The sequence below is a fragment of the Apteryx mantelli genome, chromosome 3 (genome assembly GCF_036417845.1).
Source record: "Apteryx mantelli isolate bAptMan1 chromosome 3, bAptMan1.hap1, whole genome shotgun sequence".
Taxonomy (NCBI): Eukaryota; Metazoa; Chordata; class Aves; order Apterygiformes; family Apterygidae; genus Apteryx; species Apteryx mantelli.
Window position 1 is genome coordinate 108,493,293 of NC_089980.1, and position 19,716 is coordinate 108,513,008.

Below are 19,716 nucleotides of genomic sequence, written 5' to 3' on the forward strand. Positions count from 1 at the left end.
AACATCACACTGACTATATAATCTCCACTCACGTCACTAAAGAGCATAGATCTGTAATCATCCAAGAGGGTAATTCCACCTCAGGAAACTGTGAAGAAATAAAGTATCATAATCTCTCACTCTAAGACAAATACTTTCAGAGAAAACTAGCTCTCCTGGAAATAGCAACAACTTCTGCTTTGCCAGATTATTCGTATACCTTTGCAAGTTTGTGAGGCAAGTTCCAATTTTGTTAATTGCATGGGCTTGTATCTTTATATACGAAGTATCTGCATTTGCAATATTGATTACTTTAGCTACATTCACAATCAAATTATTTAATGTTATACTGCTTCAGAAATGAGTCGCTGGGCCTTTTTATCCTCTTTATAAATTGTCTAATAAGCAGAATGAGCATACTGAAGTGACTATTGTGTTGCTATAAATGACAATCAGCATCTGGTGATAAATACTGATTGGTGAGCAACCCCATAGTCACTCGCACACTGGCATTGTTCACTGCTAACTATAGTTTTATAGTTATTTTTCTGTGCTTTCCTCTAGCTATTGTGTAAGCTTAACCTCATTTAGAAATATTGCATGTTTCTTGAAATAAGTGATTTTTAAGAATACACCTAGGCTTTCTCTAAGTGACTCAACTGGCTACTTAGAAATAAATGAATTTCAATGATGCAGAAAATAATTGCTGTGTATATAGGTCATTAATGCTTTGATATTTTCCAGTCTTAATGAAATTGCACATTCTAGTTATGTTATTGCTATAACTGAAAAGTCTATTGGTATTTTTATTTGCTGATGGATCAGTGCCATATGGCATGAAAATATCTGGAGATACAAAATTCTGTGAAAAAAATCACATAAGCATTAACTGACCAAATGCACTTTCCCTTCTCAGAAGCTGCAAGGCAGTGGGCTGCAGTTTACCACTGTGCTGAGGATAAAACTGACATAGCAGCAGATCTCAGTGTTAAGGGAATTTTTGAACAAGAGAAAATGGTAACAAGTACAGTTGACTTCAGCAACAGGCTTGAACTGGTATCAAGAGGAAATCCTGCGGGACTGTAGACTAGCGTAAAATGCCCGGGACTTCTGACAGAGGTGAATAGTAATAAGACACAGACTCAACAGTATTTTTCCTCTGTAAGAATAATTGTAATTGTATCTTTTTTGAGTTTTTTTCTGCTTTCTTCATGTTTTGTGATTTGTGATTTTACTGACCCTACAACTGAGAACTGATCTTATTTAATATAGTATCTACTGCTGATTATCAATTTGGCATTAAGCCTTTAAAGAAGGAGCAATGATAGAAGAAAAGAAGAAGGATAGACTGAAATTTTTTCATTTCATTTTGTCTTATAATTGTTGTCATTCCCACACCTAGCTCTCCTTTACTAAAATCTTCTTAGGTGCCTGATGCTGCAAAATATTCTTAGGTGCCAAATCTTCATATTTGTGTGGAACATATAGGCTTTCTATGGAGCAGGTTGCTTGTGTTTCCAAATAGTCGGCATGAATCCGGGTATAAAAAAATTTAGTTTTTGATATCAATACAGTCTTAATTTACCTTTAATTCCAAGAAAAAAAAAGTATTTTTGTAATTACAGACGTTCTTTTTTGATATTGTTCCATGCAGTTTTAAGATATGGAAGAAATATAATTATCATTCCTTTTTTCCTGGGAAGAGGCAAGGGGTTTTTAAAACATGAACCGATTAAATTTACGATTACTGTATTTACTTTTCAAGTATTTTACAGAACCTGGAACTGTTTAACACTGACACTGAGTACTGGCATCCGAGCCCCATCAGCTGTTTGCTACTTGCTGAAATTGACAAGTCATGCACACAGTACTCGCTTTTTGACATTACAGACGCTCCACGTAACACACTGCAAGGTCATAAAAAAAGAATTATGACCCCTTAATGTGATCAAACAGCAGGAGGAGAAAGTCTGTGAGAAAGCAAGCTTCTCAAATATAACATCTATAACAACTGGTGACTTTAAGAAACAGAAACAATCATAAAAATGAAAAGTAAATTAAGTAATGTTCATAATGCATTTTTAAAGAGTGACTAAGCTTCTATTTAAAATTATTTTAAATTAAACATTTCACATAACTTAGTCCCCCTTTTTTAGATCTCCTACACACTGCGTAGGACAAATTCACAGAAATAAAACCAAAGCAGACACTTAATTTTCTATGAAATAGAAAAGGAAGTCCTTCTGTTGCCCCAGCTGACACACAAATGCTACATTTATGTCACAAATGCATATAAATATGATGTTCAAACAACAGTTTTACTGTAACTTTTCTTTATCACAAGATATACTATTTCATATCCTTAAAAAAAAAAATAAGTTCATGAGAGGAAAGGGAAAAACAACAAAAAAATCAAACGTGATGCAATAGCTATCTACTTGCAATTACACCAGCTAACCCCTGTAAAGCACATCCACTGATATGTAGATCCAACTAATTTCTCTCATTACTGTTTTAGAAAAAAGTCAGGTATAACTAAACTAAGGGTTGCTGCTGTTGCATTCAAGAAAGAGAAGTGGAAGCTCTTGAAGTGATGGTAAAAAAGCAAGACAGAGGAACAATCATGGTATCATATCTTTTTATGACTGACTGCTGGGAAAAATGAACTCTGGCACAAGTTAATAATTCTTTATATCTATTCCCCTTATCTCACATGTTTTTCCACCTGGTCTCTATCTTCTTAAAAGAAGACAGAAATTTAAGAAAGGTATTCAGTTAGGACGAATAAAGCATCAATGCCATACTCTTCCCAGTGAAGACAGTAGGATGCTGGAAACTTGTCCTAACATTCCTCAGTCCCCATTCTGCTTTGGGGAGACTGCAATTGTTGACCTTGGGACCAAGAGGGACATTGGAAGGGGGAGAAAAACACCACATTAAAGGGGAATTGTATGAGTAAGTTTTCTTGTGTAAAAATTTCAAACATTTTCTTACTGAATCTTTCTTGTATTATTCAGATGGTCAACACTATTTGACTGTGAAAATATTAATCAGACTAAAAATAAATTATTCGCCCCAAGCGTATGGTGTGTTCTGTTGTGGTCATCTGTATATCTGAACACTGAAAGTGCCTTCCAGACACCTTGTACTTATACTATAACTCATTACCCTTATGAAAGAAGTAACAAGTGTTAATATTCCCATTTTATAAAGAGAACAATATAATATACAAAAGTTACATCAAGTAGGCATTGAGAGAAAAGTCTCAAACATCCTCTGCTGCTCCACTGTTGTTTATTACAAATTGTTTTCCTTCATATGTAGTCAGCTCACCTCACAAATTCCCTGAATATGCCTAAAAATAGAAAGATGCTAACACTTCCTTCACTTTTGGCAGATCCTAGAAATGTCTTCAAACTCAGTGCTATATACTGTCTTAAGAATGTATTTTCTCAAATTTATAAGGAATATCTCTTAAGCTGTCAGAAACTGTCAAGACAACAGAAACCTTATTAAATTCAATATTGCTTGTTTAGTTTTTCCTACAATTTCATGAGGTTGATAGATAGTTTCTAGTTTGCTAGATAGTTAGATGGATAGATGTTAATGCAAAGTGAGTCATTACAATTTAGGTATGACCTACTGCCTAACACATTAAAATAATTTCAAACAGCAATATAGACATGATATACAAATCATATTACGTCTCTAACTAGTTTGAATAGCGCACTCTATTTTCTCAATCATATTACGGCAAAGCATAGTCTGGCATCTTGCTGACCGTTCTCTTCTTTTGTATATCTGCCATATGAATTTTTTAGCTTGCAGAATTAAGTATATAATCAACACACATACATTTCTCCTATCCAGCAGTAAATATGAACCAGTGAAGAAAGTGTGAAATTATTCATTGGACTTGTTTAGACAAACGTTATCAATTAGCACCATTACATTTTTCTCATACTTCCAGAAATGTGATCCTATCCTGTGTGGGTAATCAGATGATATATAATAAATCAGGAGCACTGCACTACATCACCCTATTCATATCACAGTTGGAAAATTTATTGACTTGATCAAATCAAGAAAACATCTAAAAAAATACACTGCTGGCAGCCTAATGAAATATACACAGTAATATCAATATAAAACAGCAGGATTAGAACAGTATCGTGATTCTCAATCATACATTGCTATGCAAATTGCATTTCTTGCTGTGTAATGCCCTCTATAAATCTCTAAATTTTAAAAAAAAGAAAGTAAAATGGGAGAAAATGTCTCCTTACTACATTTCTTTTAAATCACAAGTTGTATTTGACTTTCCATGTCCCTCTTAATGGGATAGAAAAAAAGGAAAACTAATTTACAGTAGCATAGCTGATTACTTTAAAAGATTATTTAGTATACTTCCTGACTGCTATTTTCATAAACGTCTTGTGACTTCCTTTTACTGACATCTGCACAGTTATCTACTGATTATTAGAAGTCTCCCAGGAGAAATGTTGAATATCTGATGAAAGGTATGAGTCAACCTTTTATATTGATGGGAAGTTTTCTCCACAAAAAAATATATGAAGAAAAAAAAAACCCTAAACATAACGGGAAACTGAGCCATTATTAATTATGTATTATGATTCCTTTAAGGGCATAATAATTGAGAAAATAGTAAAATTTCTGTTCAGACAAAAATATTGTTTTCATTTTTTTATAATGCAGAGACTATGATTTGAAATAAGAATAGACATGAGCAATTTACAAAATGTTAACTTGCTCAGAAAGAGTTCATGCCACTTTGATGTACTGAGCATATAAATATTCATAAAATCAATAATTTCTTAGTGTGTCTAGAAATTAGCTTTGTATCGATTATGCCTACTTATCTGTTATGTTTGTGACAACCTGAAAATGGGCACAAGATTTTTCATTGATTTACTGTCCAATAAATAATTACTATTCATTATTTATTGATTATAAACTTCCATAATCATTTCACTTCCTTCCTCTTTATGTTATCAGTGTCAGCTCTAAAGCTAGAACAATCTAGTTGATCAAATTTTAAAATCAGTTATGCAGACAGAAGAAATGGCACTCAACGGGCTCTTCTGTATTCAGCAGGCTCTTCTAAATTCTTGCAGAAATGCTGTGCGTGTAGCCCTTAATTCACCTACACTGCTTAGCACTACATTTAGGAGGATAACTGAATAATACCCCAAAAGAAAGTGTCCATAGTTTACACTATAATAAATATATCAACACAATTCATATAGTCTTATTTTTGTGAAATATTGTGAAAAAAAGTTTTAAGGAAGCAATTTAGAAAGGATATACAGGGGAAATAGCCAAAAGACAGAAAGCACACACTATCAGAGACAAATCTGTCACTGTATCTTTCTTTAGATGGGGTGTCATGCATAACCAAAGACTTCTTGTTTGGCACGTGCTAGGACTGTGACACTCATATTCTTGCCTAGTGAAAGAGAAGCCATCCAATAAAGAGGTGCCTGCTCCTGAAATATCTGAGGAAATAGGAAGAAGATGAAGAATACTGATGTCTGCAGCATCAAGAAACACATATCCCCTTATCCCTTATCCCCTTATCTATGGGATAAGAGTATCCCATAGAAAACTCTTGGAACAAGGAAACAAGGCCAGAGACAACTATAGCAGTATCTGTTTCAGGAGATCAACGAGTTAATCCAGAGGGATGCAAATCGCACACAAAAAAGTTCTGAATCACAGATTTTTATATCCTTCTGGAGGAGAAGAGCAAGCTCAAGCTTTCTTCTTTCAAACATGGAATTTCAGATAAAGGGACATCCATATTTCCACCAGAAAGAGTGTGATAAAAGTAGAACACTCGTAACTGGAAAAGGATTCAGTCTACTCACGCAGAAATACATAATTGAACTCACTTTTTTTTTACTTTCTATATGAGTTTCCTAACCATAAGTGCAATGTACAAAAGCTGGCAGCACAATTACTGACCATATCTTCTACAGAGACTGATGTTGCTGTGCTTTGCACTTATCTCAGTTCTCCCTTGGTCCATTCAGCCTCAGGTGAAGTTTAGACATCTTTTATTTTCACATCTGGATTGCAGTGACGCTAAGGTGAAAACTAAGCACCCAGGTCTCCATATAGGAGTTGTTTTACATACAAGTAGGCGCTTATATTTCCATGCCAGAGAAATATAAGCACTTGCATCCAAATTTTCATGTTAGTTGAATAAGCACTAGAAAAAAGTCTTTGTGATTACCTTTGGACCTAAATGCATAATTTCTACTGAACTCCTGTTTTAGCTATCAAAATAGGATTCTGGATCATGCCTGAGATAACTCTGTTAAAGGCCCTTGAGATCTCTCTGTCAGAATAGGAATTGAGCTCAGATCTGCACTGAAGCTACAAGATCGTGCATTCTTTCCTGGTCCATAAGCTTTTACTCAACCACCAGATTATTTCTGATCTTATCAAATTATATTGGTTTTTTTTCATGTACAGAGATTTTTTGTGTGCATTTTCTAATTATGAAAATTTCATAATTAGAAAATGCACACATACTGAAAGATTACTTAATCTGAATGACAAAGTCTCTTCCTTCTGCTAGACATTCATAACCATGAAAACTGCTTTGAAATTTAGAATTCTTCCCCAACACTTATCTGAAAATTCATTCTTCCTTACAAAATGTGCACTGCAGGGCATATATGCAGACTCGGTTCCACTCTGGAATTCCTCAGAATAAATTAGTCCAGCTGGATTACAAAGAGTCAGCATGTCAGCAAATCAAAAACTTAATTTATGCTTGTAAGTAGATATTTCATGCCATACAGTCAGTAGAGGGCAGATTACATAATCTAGATTTTACCTCCTGTGCAAACCCATCTACCTCTGTGAGAGAGAACTATCTTTGCTATATATGCTAAAGAGTGAATCCTGTTCCTCAAGCCAAGAGGTACACCTCTACTACCTAGGCATGGACCCTGTTGAAGTAGCTACATATCTGAGTTACCTCAACTAGGCAACAAATTGGCTACTCAGCACTGGAACATAAGAGCAAGCTAAAGTGGGCAGAGCTAATGATTGGAGGCCTAAAGTCCTGGAATTAAGTGAGTCAACTTGACAGAGTTGATGCACCCAAGAGTGTTTAATTGTATTTTGTTTGCATATATAATTTTATCACCAATATCTGAGTCAGGTACATAATGCACATCAATGCTACATATAATTTTTCACAGAAAAAAAATGAACAGGCAAATTTTGATTCACAAAGCAATATTTTTTAAAAAAGCTTCTTTTTTGCACAGCTGGCTGTCATACACAAAAAATTTCACCACTGAGAGCACAAGAGTTTTCAAAAGGAATAAATGACTTACCTATTTGGAAAGAAAAATAATTCAATTCTGTTGTATTTACTGTAAAGTGCTTGAAATCTTAATGCTTGTGTAAGTACTGAGTAGAATTATGCAAGGTCCTAAAAAAGAACTTTCCCCTAGATCAATTCTAAGCCTTCAGTATGTTTTGTGTCTTTTGGGTAGCAGCTTGGATCACATTTGCCCCAGTCATCAAAGCTGATGGAAGCTATAGTGTTGTCATTTATCAGCACCATACTGTAGATGAATTTGGATATATTCCCTGTCTTTGTTATTTTAGTCCTGAACTCATATTGCACAAATAAAAGGTGAGTGAACAGAGAAGCAATCTGACACTACCCAGTGAATAGATCTTTTTTTTTTCTCCAAAGTACTTTTATGTTTTTGTTGTTATAGCACACATATTAAAAAAGTCTGATTAAATCTCAAAGAAAAAGAAGCACATGAATTAAGTCTGTTCCTGGAATTTGCTTTGAGTAATTACCCTACAGTTCAGTAACAATGAATAATTCCCATAGCAACCCCTACTGCCATATGGCACCAAAATCTACTCTCATACCTTAAGGACAAAATCTTACAAGACTCAAAACAATGTTTAAAAATAACACTTTTGTAATTCTAAATTTTATCCTAGGGACACTCTGGAAAAAGAAATGACCTTGCAAAGGAAAAGAGAAATTTTCATCTTACATTTTTCATAACTGCCCCTGTAGAGTTTGATTAAGAAAATAATCTCCAAATATACTACTGCATCTCTATACTACACCTCTTCAGGTGATGGTAAATTCTGATAGTCACATAACATTATTTATATTGTAATGTTAAAGAAAGAATGCTGAATTGTTAAATTTGTCCAACTCATGGGCTAAATCATAACATCCATTTTAAGCAAAATTCACCACTGAAAAAAAGGAAACATTGCTTAAAAAATGATAATAAGAAATGACCATATTTGTTCAAGACTATCTGCATGCTTTGAATGTATGCACAATGTGGCAGATTCAGTAACCCATTAAGTCTGCTTGACAGAATTGTAATGGCAAAAAGTAAATTTTAAGATGATTTAACCAGGTGTCCTCACACAATAATTCAAGTTGGAAGAGACTTAGAAGATGTGTAGTTAAACCTCTGGCTCAAAGCAGGGTCAGCTCTAAGATCCAGTCATGTAAGAGAATCTCCAACTAGTGTAAGGCTAGAGTAGCAGCTTGTACAGAATTATGTACTTCATCATATCCTCAAGATTAAGCCAAAGACGACTGTCCAAGAGGTATCTATACCTGCCTGGCAGCCTGGTGCTTAAACAAACCATTGAGGCCAGAGGCAGTCAGCAGAGAGTAAAATAGTTCCGGTCTAGCAACATCTGGCAATATTCTAATATTTTTCTATTCTTTTTATCAGTACTGTAAGAACATATGGATTTTCCTCAGGCTTTTCAGCTATCTGTAAACTCTGCAGAACATACTAGATTCAATGTTACATACATATGTACATCTACATGTGCATGTGCATGTGGTCATGCATAATTTTCCATCCTACATAACACTTAAAAACAGCTTATTTCCAGCCTTGTATAGCATTTCACATAATTCATAATCTAGCCCCTCTAAAGGCTCTTACACTGTGTGATACACAACTATGTATCTTCATCACTTCTTTCTTTGAGGACTCCAGAGAGATAAATTTTTATGAAATAATAAAAGAAAAATGGAAACAAACACTAAAAATAATACATACCCATATGTCAAAGCTATAAAATGTGGATTTAGTTGATCAAAGAAAAGACATGTGACAGTTTGTAGTACAAATTGTATATACTGTTGTTATCACTTGATTGAAGTGTCATTCAATTGCCTTTTCTTCACAAATTACATTCACAGGAGTAGTGATTGGAATTTTTGAATCAACCGTTTTTCATCTGAAAGACAATATCATAATGGTTAAAGAAAATACTTATTACTCCCACTTTTTTATTCTCAGTACAGTGTACAAGTCATTGGTCTTGTATGCTTTTAATCTTCTTTTAAATTGTGTGTTTCTTTCCTTGGCTACTTTACTGTATCCCCTGCACACACAGTGAAGAAATGAGACTTTGAACCCCAGATGCCCATGCTTCTATGGTAAAGATCCTTCAAACACTGTGCACAGTCTCTCCTTGAAATGCAGCTGCAAGGGTAGTCTGTGTTTATAATTTAGCTCTACAAAGTACACAGAAGGTGTGATATATAATACATACAGGCTTAACACAAGTCTCAGATAAGCTACTTCTTGCTTAGGAAAAGGAACAAACACAATCACGAAGTAATATACCTTGAGTTATTTTGCCTTCTCCATTTTTTTCATTAATCTGAAATGTTCTCCGTCCTGAGGTCATATCCCTCTGGCACATCCATGATTCTGAGCTCACTTCCTAAAGCTTTCTATCTCTGCTCTGTGTTGGCTTGCTTTGGCTATGACTTAGAGATAAACTGCTTCCACTTTCTTCTTTGCAAGTCAGTACATTTCCTGCAAATGCTTTCCTTCATTGCCTTCCAAATTTCAGGTATATTCACAGAGATTTGACAAAAAAAATCATTTTCCTAGGTTTCAGTGATTCTATCTTCTTTTTTAATCCTATATACCTTTAGAATTAAGGAATAAATATTGTGCCTCAACAAAGTTGCACAGCAAAAAGTCTATTTTATATACATTGAAAATTTCCAGAATATTGTCATAGTTCCAATTTTATAATGTCAGTTAGAATTGAGAAGTTTTATGCAGACAGATACTGCAAAATCAGCACAATCCACCTCACTGTTCTATTATCTGTAAAAGAAGGAATGATGACATACATTTGGAAAATTCTTTGCTTTCTTTTCATTTTTTTTCCTCTACATGGAAATGACAGTATATAGAGTTGAATTTACAGTAGTACTAATTGTTAGCTAGTGTCTAAGAAGATATAACACAGTATATTATTGGAGTCAAGGAAAATATCAAAAACACATCTAGGGAAGTGTTCAAAATTACAGAACACCAACGATAACAATGTAGTCCTGCATTTTCTACCTTTGGGATGAATATTTCTGTTCAAATAAAGGGCTTAATCAAAGCTAGTGTTCCATCCACTGGTTATTTTCAACGGACCATTTTCAATGATGAGAGCCTGGGAGGAAAGGCTCTTTCCCCAGTACAAGAGGGATGTGGCACTACTGGAGCAAGTCCAGCGGAGGGCCACAAAGATGATTACGGGACTGGAACATCTCTCTCATGAGGAAAGGCTGAGAGAGCTGGGCCTGTTTAGCTTGGAGAAGAGAAGGCTGAGAGGAGATCTTATCAACGTGTACAAGTATCTGAAGGGAGGGTGTCAAGAGGATGGGGCCAGACTCTTTTCAGTGGTGCCCAGTGACAGGACGCGAGGCAACGGGCACAAACTGAAACACAGGCAGTTCCATCTGAACATGAGGAAAAACTTTTTCACTGTGAGGGTGACAGAGCACTGGAACAGGCTGCCCAGAGAGGTTGTGGAGTCTCCTTCTCTGGAGATATTCAAAACACGCCTGGATGCAATCCTGTGCAATGTGCTCTAGGTGACCCTGCTTGAGCAGGGGGGTTGGACTAGATGATCTCCAGAGGTCCCTTCCAACCTCAGCGATTCTGTGATTCTGTGATTCTGTGAAATAAATGGTTAGCATTTTTGCACTCAGATAAGTGCAAAAGCTATAGCTGCGGTTGTCTTTGACAGAAAATAAAAGAATGACAATGGCAGGAACTTGTCACAATAGCTTTAACTTCTGGAAGACTGCAATTCTATTCAAGAACCTTTGCCTTGCCATGCATGGTAAATGAAAATGAAACTCCCCCTTGCCTAAAAGAAAGGCGGGAATTCTGTGCCATTTCATTCCTTAAAGTGAAATATATGAATGCCCCATGGAAGAAGGAATCATGTTGCTAATAGACTAATAGATACTTAAAAAACCTTAAGGTTAGTCTTTCCTAGGATAAAGCACTTAAGAAATCAGGGATTTGGGGAGTTATCTCTGTGACGCAAGATACCAGAAAAGCAGAGTTCTGAATATGTGAGCAAGATACACCATATCAGACCATCAGAAGACTGAAACTGAAATGATGGGAAATTTAGAAAGGAAACTACACCTAGGGAGATTTCTAAACCAGATGTTTAGGTCAAAGAAGTTATTCTTACAGTTCTAATAATTCTTGAGTAAATACTTGAAGTGAACTCACCCTCTGAGAAACAAAATAGTCAAGAAAATACTATATTACTTATGTCAGAACATACCTAAACCATGAGATTTAGAGCCAATTAGTATTTTAGACTTCAAATAATCTGGCATCAGTTTAATAATCTGTACCAGAAACTATCTATATTTAAATCATTATGGTTTTGTAAAACTATTCAGAGCCAACTGACTAGAATGACAAGTTTTGTGGGGGACTTGCAAATAATTCTAGTACCCGTAAGTGCCTTACATGATAGTGTCATTTAATCTTCTGCACACTTTTTAAGGATGGTATTTTTGCCCTGGTATAAGTTGACAGTAATAAGATCCTTTTGTGTTTATTTTTGCAATGTTATTTAAAAAGGAAATAAAAACATACAAGACTCTAATATAACAATTCTCTAAGCTGTCACTAGGTACAGAAGAAGAGGAAAAAGACTATAAATGATAGCTTTTTAATTTTCTCAGAACAAGGAATTGCTGTTGGATTTAGATGATAAAATCAACAATGTGGAATATGGGTAATTCACTATGGTGCCATAAAAATCATAAAGGAAAATAAGGTATTGGTCAGATCACTGTTTAAGAATAAAGATAAACTTGCCCAAATACTATTAAAATGTCACAACAATATTCTGCTAGCCAGTGCAAAAAGAGGACTAAAACAAGAAAGCGATTCACAATAGGGTTGGGAGGTAAATGGAGTCATACTACAGCAATTCACGGATAACCCCAAAAAATCATTAAACCGATCTATATTTTTTGTTAAGCAGACACATATATCTCTACATGACTTTACCAGCTGAAACAAGGCATGTGAGAACTGTTGATGCCTTTAAGACTGATGAGATGTCCCTAAATGTTGGACACCATGAATAAAGAAATACAAAACCCTTGTGAACCTAGCATTTAATCTTTGGAAAGAGTCTGAGTTGTCCGAAGATTCATAAGCAAACCAAATATTTTTAAATAAAACTAATAATAATAATTCCTAGAAAAAATAAGCACTCTGAGCCAAGCTATTATTTTTTGTCTCAAACAAGCTTAACATAGGACTGAAAGACATTTTATATTCCTATATCATAAAAAATAATAAAACAATCCATGTATAATAATAAACATTTGTGAATTTTTAATTATTGCTTGCTATTTTTATGAAGAATTATCATTTCCCTTCATCTTTACACGTATTTTTTTCTTTAGCAGTATTAACATGTGACTAACATACAGAGAATTCCTTCAAGAATACCCTTCTCAAAATGTCTACTGTTCTCAAAGCAGTGAGATTACAAGAGCTGCCAATAACTGTTATAAATGCCCTTTACCAAAATGACCAAAATCTTCCATCATTGCTAATGGGATTAAAAGAAACTGCCCTCACAGAAAAGAGGTGCTTCCTTAGTTATTAGGAACCTCTCTGACACATCATGAAGGAAGAAAAATGAAAAATGAGTAGAACTTAATTCTGAGACTTAAAAAGCAGACCATGTTAATGCTAACTGAAGATAATGATCTAAAGTTAGATATCTGGTTCAAAACTCATGAAGATCATGCCTATTCTTAGTATTCATATTCTCATAAATAAAGCCAAATTAATCTCTTTCCTTGAAATAATTCAATTCTGTTGTATTTTATTCTACATTAGTGTTTATACCAAGGTGTTTTTTTTTTCTACCAAGAGTTCATTAAGCAGTTATCATTAACATGTATCACTTTTTGTTTCTTATTTTATCTCTATCTAGGGGCCATGCTTCTAAAATAAAGTGGGTGGTACACTGGGATTTTTTTTAGTTTTGTTTAGTTTCAATTTTACCTTTGTTTTAAAACATTTGTTGTTATATACACACAGTCAGAGGCAGTTGGCTGAAAGCCTCAATTATCTGTCATTAGGCAGCTGTAGTCAGGACCTGTAAGATCTCCATTTGAGGACACTGTTGTTACAGCTGGTTTTGGTCGTTTTGTTCTGGCAGCTTTAGCAAGGCACAGAGACACTTTGCAAGCAGAATATGGATAACTTGTAAGTATAGAGCAATTATTGGCCAACACACATAGAAGACAGCTAGTACTTAGGGAGCTGTTGGGCTGAGCACTGGCATGCCCACATTGCAGTGCAGCAGCCAGGGAGTCTCTGCAGGCCGGGCAGGCGCTGGTGAGGAGTGAAGGGTCGACCACCGCGGCTGGTGGGAGCAGATCCTTAGCGGTGTGGAGCTGCTGCCCTCCTCCGGCTCTACCAACACCTACCACCCCAAAGGCTTGACCCAGGACCCCACAGTTCCTCTCTGGCCCTGACTAGCCCAACCAGCCTCCAGCAACTCGCCCTGTTTTTTTGTTTTTTTTTCCCCCTTTAAGATTTTGCCTTTCCATGTTGGTGTTTTCCCCTTTGAATCTTTGATCTGCTAACAATCACTTACCAACAGCCCTACTGCTCTCTGTAATTTTCACCTTTCTTATCCCTGAGCAGACTCTCTCACAGCTCTTTCTCAGCTGTCTGAGCCAAGGTTTCACAGCTGGGGCATATCAAAGCTGGATCCCCGTGCACAGACAGCTAAATCCTTGGGGGGTACCTACAGAGAGAGGGTTACATGTCTAGCTTTAGGCATTACAGCTTAAGAAAGAAGTGAACAAATTGTAAAGAGACAAGAAAAGAGCAAGAATGATCAGAAGTCTAGTAAACATGATCTACAAGTAAAGGATGAAAGAAGGAGGAAGAGAAGGGAAAGCAGATGGGAAGGAAAAAATGGAGAAGAGAAAAAAGAGGTAGCTTAAGAGACTTCTTATATGAAGACATACCTATAAAGATGGCCACAGTGGTATGACAAGAAGTAATGAGTAAAATCACAAATAAGGGAATTACAATAGAATTATGGAAATTTTTCCTACCAGTACAGATAGTTAAATACAGATAGGGAGGATATTAACTGTAATCTATAAAGTATTTCAGAATATGATAGCTGTGGTGTATAACTAATATTTCTGTGATAGTCCCCTGTCTCTAGGAGAATTTATTCCATAGTCTAGACTATTCAATAGTCCTAAGAAAATCCTGCATCTTAAAAGATGTTGATTATATGCTTGTTGCAAAGAGGTCTGCTCTGTTAGAAGAGCCAAGCTGTCAATCTTCAACTTGGAACTTCTGGAGGTCTTTTAGATATCTTGGAACCAAGCCACAAAATTTCATGAACATAATTTTATGGTAATAGTATAGAGAGCACAGAACAGCTTTGATATGGTTTTGGTGGTTTGTACTTTTGTATTTAGTTGGAGTTTCCTAAACACTCTAGGCTTCATGCCCAGGTATATCACTTTTCTGTAATCCATCCAAGAGATTGATCAAAATGTGAATAACCAAGGCCAGATCATCATATGCCAGAATCCTCTAGCCAGCTGGAAATACTAGAGAATACTTTTTTTACTGATGCTACTATGCAAACTTACTGTCAGTAAAGAACTTGGGAGTACACCTAAACTTTGACTAGAAATTATGTCTGCTATTCTTTGAGCATTGGAAACTACATTTGGACTGCAAACTCTTCAAATTGTTTATCATAGCCCACCATTTTCTTGTTAAGTACTGTTACTGTGGTTCTAGTAGCTGGCTTTCATCTGAGCACTGGACTATCTTTGTACTGTTGGCTCAGGCAGACACAGCTAAAAATAAATAGAGCTGCACGTCACCTGTGTAGTGGAGAATCCTTCTCAAGGAGTTTTACTAACAAGTAGCTTAGAGATGAAGGCACAGTTTTTGTTTTTGTTTTTCAGTTGTGTGGCCTTCAGGAGGACTCCAACAATTAGGTGTATTACACCCCTTAAGTAGGACAGATATTCCATGTTCAGTATTGCTGTATACTCACAATGAAGTTCTGGAAATGAAATGGATGCTTGACCTCATCTTTTGAAATTGCATCATCTCCATGTGCCACTGGTTCAATTTCAGTTTATACTGGTGTGAACTCAGATTAGGTGTGTGAATCACTAAAAGCACCACTGCAAGACATTATCTCATAAACTTCTTTGTTCATGATTTTACTGTAAAATTCAAGCACTTCTGCTTAAATGATGAAATTATTTTTATAGTCTTCTATATTAGCATTTAGAAATACATTTAAACACAAAATAGCCCTTTCAAAATTGATATATAATTGATACGCAATTTAGAATGTTATTTTTATATCACAGAGTTAACACTTATCAAATCAGACAATTCTAAGCCTAAATACAAGAGTGATATCCAATTTCTCTGCTCTCAGACAAAAGTTAAAGTTGAAAGAAAAGTAATAGCTGAAATATTAAAGTTTAAATTAAACAATACTCTTTAAATAGTCCAGTTATCCAAAAATATGTTAAATGAAAAAGTAATCCCATCTCAAACTTACATTTTCTTGGCAGAATTGAGTTTATGTCTTTCCTCATAATAATAGTTGCCTTGAGGAACACTACTGGGAAAAAGTGGAATGAGAAGCATTACTTACTAAGAAAAAGACACAATTGCTTTCAGTTTCAGTAACAATGTTTTCATCTGAGTAGTTGAAATTTTAAAGGTGTTAGGAAAAGACAGAATACTGCAGTTTAAAAAGGCATCTCATTGAACTATTTTCTTATAGGGAGAAGGCAAATAATTTAACAAAGGTTAAATCTAAGTCTTTCAAGCTAACCAGCTCAAATGCATAACATTACCAATGATATACCAAAATGGTGTAATAAAAAGATATTTTAAGTAATATATATGTTTGATATGTATATACTTGTATATTTGTTTCAATATAATTCTGCTCTATAGGTTTGAATGCTGAGCTATGTAGAGCACAAGATGATTCCTACTGCCCTTGTATTTCTTTTTCGTTTTGTCATAAAATTTGACGTCACTATTAATTTGGATAATCAAATCCAAATATACACACACAAGTCTACATGATTTATGTGGCTTTACTGCTGTCAGTGTATGCATCTGAATCAGACTTGCTTGTAATGTTCTAATTGCTGAGCATTTTAGAAGGTCTTTTTTAAACTTTTATTAAAGCAGTTCTAATCTGTACAGATGATCTGATAGGTATGAAACAGCAAGTCAGTCTGAATGGCTGAAAGATGTTAAGAGGAGAGAGTAGGAAAGAGGTTTCAAAACCCCTCTGAGTATAAGTATTCTAGTCATTAAGCTACTGCACAAAAGAAGACTACCCGTTATGTTTCCTCTGATATTATTGTGAGTTATGGCAGAAAAAATACATTTTTTTCCCAACTAAAAGTAGTAAAGACATTTGAACAAAATTCATAAAGCATTCCAGGATGACTAAAATCCTGGTTTTAGCCAATAATTATTAAAAATGCATTTGTTTTTATTTTTTTTCACAGCTCTAGCTGTAAAATATCTTCATATTTACATAAACATAAACCTTCCTGGAATCTTAATTGCTTAAATCTTTCTTTATTTGCAATATCACCATTTTTGGTGATCTTCTTTTCATTTACGTCTACATCAGTTCATTCACTCATTTCTGAATTAAGATCAACAAGTTGGCAATAGGACAGAAGCTGAGGTTATATAAGATGATTACTTCCCAGCTGTTAATATTTATTATAATATAATGTAATGTAATATAAATTATATAATGCTGTTACAATTGTTATTATTCATATGAGCTATTAAAAATTGTCAGTAACTATTTTATCTACAGCAATGGCGACCAGCTTTCCTGATACTCCAAACCTGATTCTAAAATCTCCAAATCACTAAAAGCCACTGAATACATTCCCCACACCTTGTACAGATAAAGTGTGGAGAAACCGTCAAAATAGTCCACTTGTACACAAGTATGACAGTTCCTCCCCTTTTCTTTGAGAAGTGGATCAGGCTGTCTTCTAAATTCGGAAGCTACCTGTTGATGCTGGCATTGCCAGCCCCTCATACTTTCTTCCTTACCCCAGGATGAAAGCTTCCACCTATGCGGGGTCCAGTGCCACGGCTGGCTGCAGGTTGTTTGCCAATATGGAGTTATGCCAAACTGTGTATGAGCTATATGTAGTTTAAGAGTCACAGACTGGGCAACTCTGGCGTACAGCGCAATGCAGTAAGGTTGAGGGGATCACTTCCTCAGATGGGGATACAAAAGAGAGAATATACCTGCATGAATCAGCTAAGGTGGCACAGGAGAGACAGACTGAGGAAATAACACAAATGTAAGATTCAAATTACCTGTTAAACCGTTTTTGAATTATTATTCAATATTTTATAGTTTGTCCAAACTTATTCTAAAAGTTCCAGAACAGACTGTTTCTTGAATTTTAAGCTTCAATTTCTGTTTTCTGAATCCAGTGTTGTTCTTCTTTTAAACTTTTTCTTTGTACTATCATAAACAATTCTCCTTTGCTCCTCATTGGGATAGTCTCTTGGGAAACACGAAAGCGAAACAAATAAATATTATATTTGGGATTTTGAAATGTGAAATAGTTTAAACATTCTGAAGTGTATATTTAGCAATACAGTGAATCAACAGTAGCAAAACTTTTCATTTTTATGTTTTTATTTTAAAATATTTGATTAGGTTTTTTTGTTTACATCTATTTCAGCATCGTTAATGCTGTGGGATAAAAACAAAGGCCAGTTTCATCCCATCTGACATTAGGTAATTAGCTGTGTAAGTTAGACACTTGTCATTCTGTCTTACTCTGTAGTTGATGGACCCTGACAGGCTTCTCCAGAAACTAATTCAGGTATAGCTGAGCTCCTACTTTAAGCATTTTAATTGAGTATCTTAAGTTAGCTCAAACAAATCAAAGCCAGAACACTGCATTTGAACTTGAAAGTAACTGTGACTGTTGTGTCTATATATATTTTTTTTCTGTAAACTATCTTGAAAGTTAACTCTGCTTGAATCATGTTAAGATTCGTTGGTCTTCATAACGTAGTCATGGTTTTCCTACATTTACTTTCTTCTTTGAGTTTCCATGCTCACAGGGCCACTGAAGTGTGATGTCTGGCATGGGGTGGAGGACCTGCTCATTCCAAACAGATCTTTGAGTCAGCCAAAGAAAAAATATCCAGTATCATGGCAGAATTCCTCTTATCAAAACCTGCTTATATGAATGCTAGAGGTATACTACAAATTCTGGTTAAAATAGAGAAAGTGAATCTCAAGGACACCCCAGTTTGCTGTGTCAGGCTGTTATTTCTTGCCAAAACTGCTTTTCGTATGTATCAGTGGTTCATTCTGAGAAAAACATACTTTGTATAAGGAAGCATTTCCCTAATAAGATTAAGGTTCATTTAACTAATTATTTCCAATGATCCTGGGTTTAGATTAGGCAGAAGGAATAATCTAGGAAACGTACTGAAGATCTATTTAGCCTGATTTTACTAACTTTTTTCTCATTTTGAGTATGCTGTTTAAGAGAGGTATTTTAATAATATATTTACATGATTGCTCATAAAAATTTAATTATATTCATTGTCTTCAAGCTCTACATTTTCCTGTCCCATTAGAGTAAGTCATGGTCATTATGTTTCTCTCCTCCCTTAAACCACTATATTGCCATAAGCAAAATAAGATAAGTAGGAAATTTATCTGACAAATGGATGGTGAAATTTCTGCCTACCAAATGGTTTTCAAATCAGAAGTAAAAGCAGCCTTGGGAGATAAATCTATAGAGTTTGAAACAGCCATACAGAAATTGCCAGAATAATCCCCTGCATGCCCCAAAGCAAGATGTAAATTAAGAAGCAATACACTATGAATGTAATGGAGCATGTACTTTTCATGCTTCCATTCATCTCATGTAAACAGCTCACACACTGCACCTCCTGGGAATAATTACAAAACACTAGAATGTCTGAAATTATAAATATTAAGATAGAAGAGAGAACTACAATATTTTATTTTAATAAGACTTTTTATTGTTAAAAAAGTTAATAATTGCTCTCTTGTTTTCTAATTGTCAACTTACACAGGTTGAAAGTCAGAAGAATGAAAAAGGCTTTGGGCAAAATCAGCAGGGGAGGTATGCATTCTGTCTGTTGAAAATAGATGCTTGCTGGCTGGTTGGCATGGCAGCAGTTTTCTGTGCTGGCATACGGGACATAAATATTTGAAAAGACCTCAGAACTTCTAGTCTTTAAAATCCTAGGGACAGGGTGAATTACAGAGTTGATGTTTGGTCCT